The sequence below is a fragment of the Clarias gariepinus genome, chromosome 7 (assembly GCF_024256425.1).
Source record: "Clarias gariepinus isolate MV-2021 ecotype Netherlands chromosome 7, CGAR_prim_01v2, whole genome shotgun sequence".
In the NCBI taxonomy this organism is placed as follows: Eukaryota; Metazoa; Chordata; class Actinopteri; order Siluriformes; family Clariidae; genus Clarias; species Clarias gariepinus.
In genome coordinates this window covers 25,745,146-25,753,718 of record NC_071106.1, presented here as the reverse complement: position 1 = coordinate 25,753,718, position 8,573 = coordinate 25,745,146, and positions in this window count along the sequence as shown.

The following is an 8,573-nucleotide window of genomic DNA, read 5'->3' as shown; positions in this document are numbered from 1 at the left end:
AAATTAAAAAGAAGAAAGCAAGACTAAAGGTAAACATGCCAGAATTCAAACAAAACTCAAGCCACCTCCAGGAATAAAGATTAAAACACAGAAACAGTTAGTCTGTGCCTGAACTTGGGTAAACACAGTTTATAAGTTAGCGTACTTTTAAGGCCGTGAACGCTGTTGGGCATCTTTGCTCCATCAATCTGCAAAAAATAAAAAAGTTTCTGAAATATTTCAGTGGTGTACTTGAGCTTCCTGAAATCCAATCAACAGCATAGATACCTTGATTTTGTTTTCACACTAATTTAACACTTGAATGTCCTCAATGATAATAGACACATTTAAAAGATCCTTCACGGCTGTTGGAATGTGGCGCACACGCAACTTCATGCATGTTTAGCCCTCATGTTCATCCTTCAAGTTGAAATGAAAGAAAAAAATAATATGCATTTTAACAAAATGCCGTTCCAATACAATTCATTTTGCCCCATCAAGCTAATTATTTAAATGCATGCATTTTAAAATAATTAATACTTCAATATAAGCAGGCCGGAAAAGCAACAGCAATGCAAAACCTGAAACTTGACCCAAGTATGCCACTAAGAGACAATCATCGTGCAATTCAAACCAATAAACCATCAATATTAAATATGAACTTGTCAATGTTCACTATAAAATATTGAATATATTCTTAAGTGTATAATTAAACACAAAATCGGAAATAATCTAAAACTATTTGTTTTCCGTGACTAAAATACACAGAATAGTTTGTTGTAGTAACACGTTTGAACATGACTAGCATGTTGACATTAGCAGAAAGTGTGCAGAAATACCCTGAAGGTATCACGTTGACCAACTCTCATTTCCGTGACTGCCATCAAAATAAACATCAGTATCAGGGTAATGCTATGTGTAACTCTGAATACTATGAGTTGAGTAGTCAATTAAAAAACATCCCTGCCATTCTTGGAAGACCGCTTCTTGGTGTTCCCCAAGCTACTCAACGAGAGAACAGACAACTGCAATTATTTATTTATTTTTGTCCAACAAGTTGGGATTGTAAGGAGATTTTTTTTTTGTAAAGACCAGACTTGATTCTAAAAATTTGTTTTTGCACTTTTCTCACCAGAGGGAAACAACAACATAAATTATTTACAATGTACAGGAGGGGATGCATCCTGGCACCAGCAGCATCTGCTTTGGCACACATCAGTTGCAGAAGACACAATGTGTACACATCAAACTTCTTCATGAAAGTCTCTTCCAAAGCAATTGTTGTAATATGTCACTATGTGTATAAATGTATATAGTATGCCAAATACCCTATTCATCACACTTTTATGTTTAAAACAATTATCTGTGGGAGACGCAAACAAAACCAATGAGCTTTAGCCTCTTGCTGACGAGATAGCTATAAGCAGCTTTTATTTTGAAGTCATATTACTACATTGTTCAATTATTATTATTATTATTATTATTATTATTATTATTATTACTTTTGATTTTTTATTCTGTTTTTTTCAGTAGTTTTTATCACTAGTGCCACTTTATTTTTGACTGGTGTGTGTATATATTTGTTTATGTTGTTATATATTTCAAAGGTCTGTTGTACAAATTGGAATAAACACTGTCACATGCATCTGTTGTTTCACTTTAAAACTATAATATGCAAAACCTGAGCCATGCGGGGTAAGCTGTATGGTAAGTGTTAGACAAAATGGCTGGACATGCATAATGTGGGTGTCGTGTGTGAGAATGTGCAGAACCAATGCCCTTATTTTCAGCATCTCACTTGAAGCTTGTCTGAAAAGTTGGTAGCTCTGGTATTTGCATTTACAAGTTTGTTTGATTGTCTGTGTAACTACTCACTTTTCCTGCAAGGTTGAGTACTGGGTAAATGTTTAAACAGCACATATATAGATTGTTTGTAAACAAGTGTTACCTGTAGCTGCTTCTATTGAGAAGCCTGTGTGCGTGGAAATTAGACTCAAACGTGCAGGCTCACTTTGCCCAACCAATGCACGCTTAATGGTCCAGCAACCCCCCAATTACGAGCAGTTCCTTTTTACCCCACATAAAAAACTTTATTTTAACCAGCGACTTCAACCTTGCTGTACTCATAATACAGTCGTAAGTTACATTTATCACCCTCATCACGGTGGATAAAAATGGGCAGGTTGAACTTGGGCTGGAAATAACATATGACATACTGGAGTAGTCAGCAGGATCTGGTGACGGGTCATCGCCCCCAGGTGGTCGAATGCCCCTTCAGTCAGCAGGGCAGCGCACTACACAGGTGTTAGTTTTCATAACATTTAATCAAGTCAGGCAAATTCTTTTTTTAAAAGCATTATTACAAACAAAAGAATTCAAAAAGTCAACAAAAATATGTTCAAAAATGTACAATAAACTGGTAAAATATAAAGCTTACAACAGAGAAAAAATGACCAAACAAAACAGACAAACAAAGATGTAGACGCTGATACCATTGAAAAACATTTTGGGTGTGTTTTACAATGATTTTTTTAAGGCTTTGTAAATGTTAATAGCTTTGTGATTGGGTAGTTTGTGTAATTATCATTTCAGATTAGGACAGATGTATAATGGGAGGCTTTTTTCCCCATCATCTCCAGAATGCACTGTGATTTCTTTTTTTTTGGTTCGGGTTGCCATTTTGGCTGATACGTGGTCACAGTTAGTGCTAATTTGTAGGGCAAATTGTCATTTTACAAAGGCCGACACCTGTTAGGTAGCGGGACTTGGAAAGATTAAAGCGACAAAAAACAAACAAAGGATGAATTTGTTTTTAAGAAAGAGAAAGCGCAAGAGGGATGTTGAGCATCTTGTCAAATTTGTACTATTTTACATGGTATGAAAATGAAAATTCTCAACCAAACAACAGCGAAAGTGGACTTCCAGCCTGCTGCAGTATGACTGCAGATCAATCCATGCTGTTTATTATCACCCAAATGAGGATGGTTTTGATGTTGAATCTGGTTCCTCTCAAGGTTTCTTCCTATTGCCACCTCAGGGAGTTTTTCCTTGCCACTATCGCCCTCATGACAAACTGATAGAAACTTATTTCCATATTTATTTATTTATTGATTGATTGATTTATGTATGTTTTTATTATTATTACTTTTTAGTTCTGTAAGGCTGATTTGTAAAAAAACAAAAAACAAATTTAGACGTCATATAAATAAAACCGATTACCAACCGATGTACCAAAAACTGATACATTCCAAAAACACATTATTGTAATAACCAGTGATTAAATGTTATTTGACAAGATGGATGCTGTCATTTCTAAAGAGATTATTTTTATGTAGGCGAGTAGCCAATGATTAAATATCTGTATATTATGTTTAAATTATTATTACATCAGCCTTAATAAAAATTAACAGTGAAATAAATGGCACAGTAACCTTTTTTGTTTGTTTGTTTTCAAGGCAACAAAAACAAATTTTTGCTTTTCTTCTTTATTTGAAATGTTCCATTCCACAGTGTACTTCAAAGCATACTCCATGCCCCCTGTTATCTGTGCAGGGAATGCCACTTAATGAAACTTTATTCTACAAAACCTGCAAGAAGACAACCCTGCAACGTTACCAACACAGACATTAATTTCCTCTGTGTTTTAGCCTGGTAACGTGAGATAAATGTAGGAGCTGCTGTGAAAAATTCACACTACTGAATTAAATATTAAGGCAAAAACTAATAGCCTACATTACAAAACAGATTTTACTGAAATGTATCTAACTTGTGAATAAATGTGATTTGATTCATTTACGAAATGTACACGGTCATTTCTAATAAGATCAATAGTGTGCAATTCAATAGCCTCTGTAATATTAGCAAATTATTGCTTAAAATAAAAGTAGATTACTTACAACTTATTATTAAGAAATAGTTATATCATGTCGCCCTTGTTAACAATGAATGAAATTAATGCCAAGTTTCATGTGAGCTCTATGCTTTTTACGCTCCAGCTTGACGGAGTGACTGATGGGTAATTGTGTTTCTTCTTTCCCTTATTATTATTCTTTAATTTTTTTTTATTACCTCCACCTGCTGGACTGCTTCAGCGGTGGGAGGATTTAGTGTCTTTTATTCCTGTCAAATGACTGGATTCTATTTTATTTGTGTGCGTTTAACTGTTTATGCTTGTTCTCACAGTGTGCATGTCCTAGTTAGATGTTTGCCTATTCTGAAAATATTTTAATTTAGTCCTCTGTGCCCTTGTCTCAGTCATGTAATGATTACGTCCTCCCTCTGGTTCCTGCCCCGATTTTGCCTACACCTACAAGTACCTGTATGTTGTATGTGCTCATCTGGTTTCCACCATTTCTGCCAGTTTTTCTTTTTTTAATCATCCTTGATGATTTTCTTAACTTTATGCCCACTTATTGGGATTTCCAATTAAATTTAAATCAAATTTAAATTCTTCTTTAGAAAATTGTTGTAGCCTGTTTTTTTGTTATTTCTGTGTACTGCGCAATTGTGTTACTCTTACTCTGCCTGTCTGCTGTGGGGATATACTCCAAACTGGTTATCTCCTTTCCAAATGTCTCAGCTAGTGGTTTAGTCTTCTCTATATAACTGGTTGCTGTTTCTTTATTATATTAAAGCAGAATTCCATATTTGCTTCTTATTTCACTCATTACATAGAGTAGGAGCCATTTTAAACACCCATCTGGACCATGGTGAGTCCCATCGCAAACTATGACAAGTTCGTGCACGGAATGTGATCCCTCTCGATGACGCAGTTAACGCAGCCTCACCCCATAAACGCCCCATGCGCTTTCTAATAAGATGGTTGCAATGCTCTATCCCGCCAGGTGGAGCATTGACTGCTTCAGTTAACTGCAGTGTCCAGGCAGCCTTATACACTATGTTCATATACAGCTAGTTCTTGCATTGTGAACATAGTTTCATAAATAAATGATGTGGTAAAAAAAAATTAAATCACTCAATACACAACCCATGATGCTTATGCTACTTAAAATTAATTAATAAATAAATAAAACTAGTTTTTGCAATATTTTTCAAGACACCCTTAATAATCCTTAAAGACACTGTGACATCTGTAATTTATCTATACCGATCATTGTAGGCATGGAATACAAATATGGGCTATGTGTTTTACATTACGATGCATTTTATCTAGTTCTGTTATCGGAATGATGTTTTTGAGGATGTTTTTGAGGATGTTTTTTTGCTGATAGTCAAAAATTGGCATAACAAATCAATTAATGGCGCATAATATCTGGAACTAATATCTGTTCATACAGATCAGTATTTCTTTAGTCATTTAACCAGCATAACATTCCCCCATCAAAGATCTGATGGGGCATTAATCACTTATCACAACTGTAAATAGATGCGGCAGCAGAGACAGATTGAATCCCTATAAACATTCACACTTGAAAACAATACTAAATTAACTAAAAAGTTCCAGAAGGTTAGCGCCTGTTATCGCAGGACAGGAATCACCTACTACTGTATTTTTCACTTCTTATATTTTTTGTTTGTGTTAAAGTCAGCTCAGACACATCAATTACTCAAGCACATCATTTGTTTTGTCATCTGTTTACAGCGTTGGCTGATTTTGAGCATGAGACCCATGGGTTCCATTGAAATCATTTTTATTGGTATTAGCAGGCTTTAGTAACCTTGGACAAATCTTACTTGAATAGATTTTTATACAGTAAGGGTAACCTTACTTGTACTTTAGTATAAGCTCACTAAAATAACAGTACTTTTACTTAAGTAAAAATTTTATTACTTTTTCCACCTCTGCTTATCTCCTATATCTTCCAATCTGAGTTGTTCATTCTTTTGAATCTATTGCACCGCACAGCATCTATGGGGGTCATGTAAGAAAGAAAGAACGAACTACTCGGAGTAGAAGAGTCATTGAGAAAGAGTCACTAAATTCTGTTTCTTGTTCATAACTACGAGGTTTTTGCGATGATTTCCGCATGCGCCCCCAGTAGAAAAAAGTATTGCACAATGCATCAGGGCATGATAAAGTTCTATTGATTATTCTTTCATGACAATTCCCGAATGATGGGGGAGGAGTTATAGGGTTTAATTGCCACTGGTATAAATGATGTCCTGTGGCTAAACGTGCTCCTGTACGACGTGCTCCTGTTTGACATCAGTGACTCATCTCATGTATTGTACAGAGATGAGCCCCGGTCATATGATGTAATTACGTCATTGGACACGATCTACTGCAGAAACAAGCACCACCTCAGACCAGACAGATCGGTCATACATACACAACCCAGTTCTACCGTGTACAGTGGTGATGAACGGTGTGACAATACCATTCCTGAGCCGCTCCAACATGTGGAAGAAAGTACTGTCTCGGTTCTTGATGCACAAGAGCTGGACGTACCATCAGACAACTAGCATGGTTAAAAAACGATGTTCTTACGTGTTTGACTGGCGTTTATATTTCTTGTTCATAACTAACGATTACTTATATTCTGCTAGTGTTTATAGCATACTGTAGCGTTTTTACGCCGGGAAGAATGCTGGAGAGACGAGTGAGCTTATTTGCTACCCAATGCAATGGCTGGGAGTACTTTATTAAGCACACAGCATATAAGGCATGAGCAGCACCTTCACTCAGGAGCCTACATCCAATTCAGCACTAGCTTGAACTGGACCACATTTCACACGTCACACACCCCTCACACAAACAGGGCCGAAGCCACCAACCCAAACACCTTTCCCCAACATGGTGAACACACACCGACATCCCCGCAAGGCATGCTGGTCGTCAGCCGCCGCCCCGCCCACGCCACACTGCCCCCACCCGAGCTGTGACCGTCCCTGGTCACCATGAAGAACTCCGTTTCGGAGGCATGGAGGCGGTCGGCGCTGGCGGTGGGAACGCCGGCGTCCTTTGGCAGGTGAGGGGTGAACGCGAATGTAGTCCTGAGTCGGTCCGGCCTCCAGAGTTCGATGGTTACCCGGCGTGCGGCTGTGGAGGCGCAAGACGGTCCCGGTGGGGCAAAACTCGTGCCCGCCCTGCCAACCGCACCCGGTAGATGACATCGGAGAGCCGAGCTGGCTGTGAGTGTCCACGCCCATTCGCCCCTTCTGCCTGGCGATGAGCGGTTCACAGTTCCACAACCCGTGGGAAACAGTGGAGCCGGTGTCCACGAGCGCCCGCAGTAAGACGCCGTCCGGCACACAGTCGATGTAAAGCCCCGCGGGGCTCCCCAACCGTCCACCCGGCGCTAGTTTAGCGGCTGCTGGTGTACGCTGTTCCTCAGGCCTGAGAACGTTGAAGCGGTAGTCCGGCTGTCCATCAGGCCTGAGAACGTTGCAGTGGTAGTCCGGCGGTCCCTGGCCTCGGCGTCGTCGCGGAATCTCGGAAGCGGTGTCGAGGCCTAGCCGCGACGGGTAGCCCTGTCCCCGGCTAGGTTCACGAACCGAGCGCCACTGAGCTGCGGGCGGTCGCTCGGCTCTTCCGCCGCGATGTGCTGCCGATATGGGCTCAGCGCACTCGGCCTCGCGCAACGGCAGGTCGCTTTGCCGGCTAACAGCGCACGGAGCTGTGTCTTGCTCCGGTTGCGCAGCGCCAGGCTCCGCCCCGAGATCCAGCGCCGGGATTTTCTGCTTCCGCGTTGGTTGACGTGGTGTGCTCGCGCTAGCTCCGCCAGAAAAACGCTTCTTCTGCGCGAGTAGTCGCTCCGCTACTCGGCGGCCCGCTTGGATTTTCAGAAGGTCCTCCTTTGTGCGCTCGAACCCGTTATTCTCCATCCCACTTCTGACACCAATGTAGCGTTTTTACGCCGGGAAGAATGCTGGAGAGACGAGTGAGCTTATTTGCTACCCAATGCAATGGCTGGGAGTACTTTATTAAGCACACAGCATATAAGGCATGAGCAGCACCTTCACTCAGGAGCCTACATCCAATTCAGCACTAGCTTGAATTGGAGCACATTTCACACGTCACACACCCCTCACACAAACAGGGCCGAAGCCACCAACCCAAACACCTTTCCCCAACATGGTGAACACACACCGACATCCCCGCAAGGCATGCTGGTCGTCAGCCGCCGCCCCGCCCACGCCACAATACTTACAGTCTTTTCTTTTAAATTTGATTATGGCGCATATATCGTTTATAGCTTAAGAAGAGGGATGTAGTATATGCAGTGGATGGTTCAGCCTAGGCCCACAAAATTGAGAACCGGCACAGAACCGGTGTTATGCGCTAAAATGCCCCCCTGCCATGGATTGCCCCCCCATACATAATCGCTATCAAATATTATAGTAGAACATAAATTCATGGGTTTATTATTATCAAATATGATATTAATATTATAATAAACCCTAGTTACGTGACAGCCGTCAAGACCATTATACAATTCTTGTATAATGTTTATTTTGTGGCACATTTATTTTTAAGGGCTTTGTCATGAATATAAAAATAAGCATTTATATACAATAAAAATAAATATTGTTTATGATGAAAAATTAGAGTAAACTATTTTTATTATAAAATAAACAATCCAAAAGTATACATGTTGTACAGTAGGCTATATAAAAAAAATCATTTTTTTCAT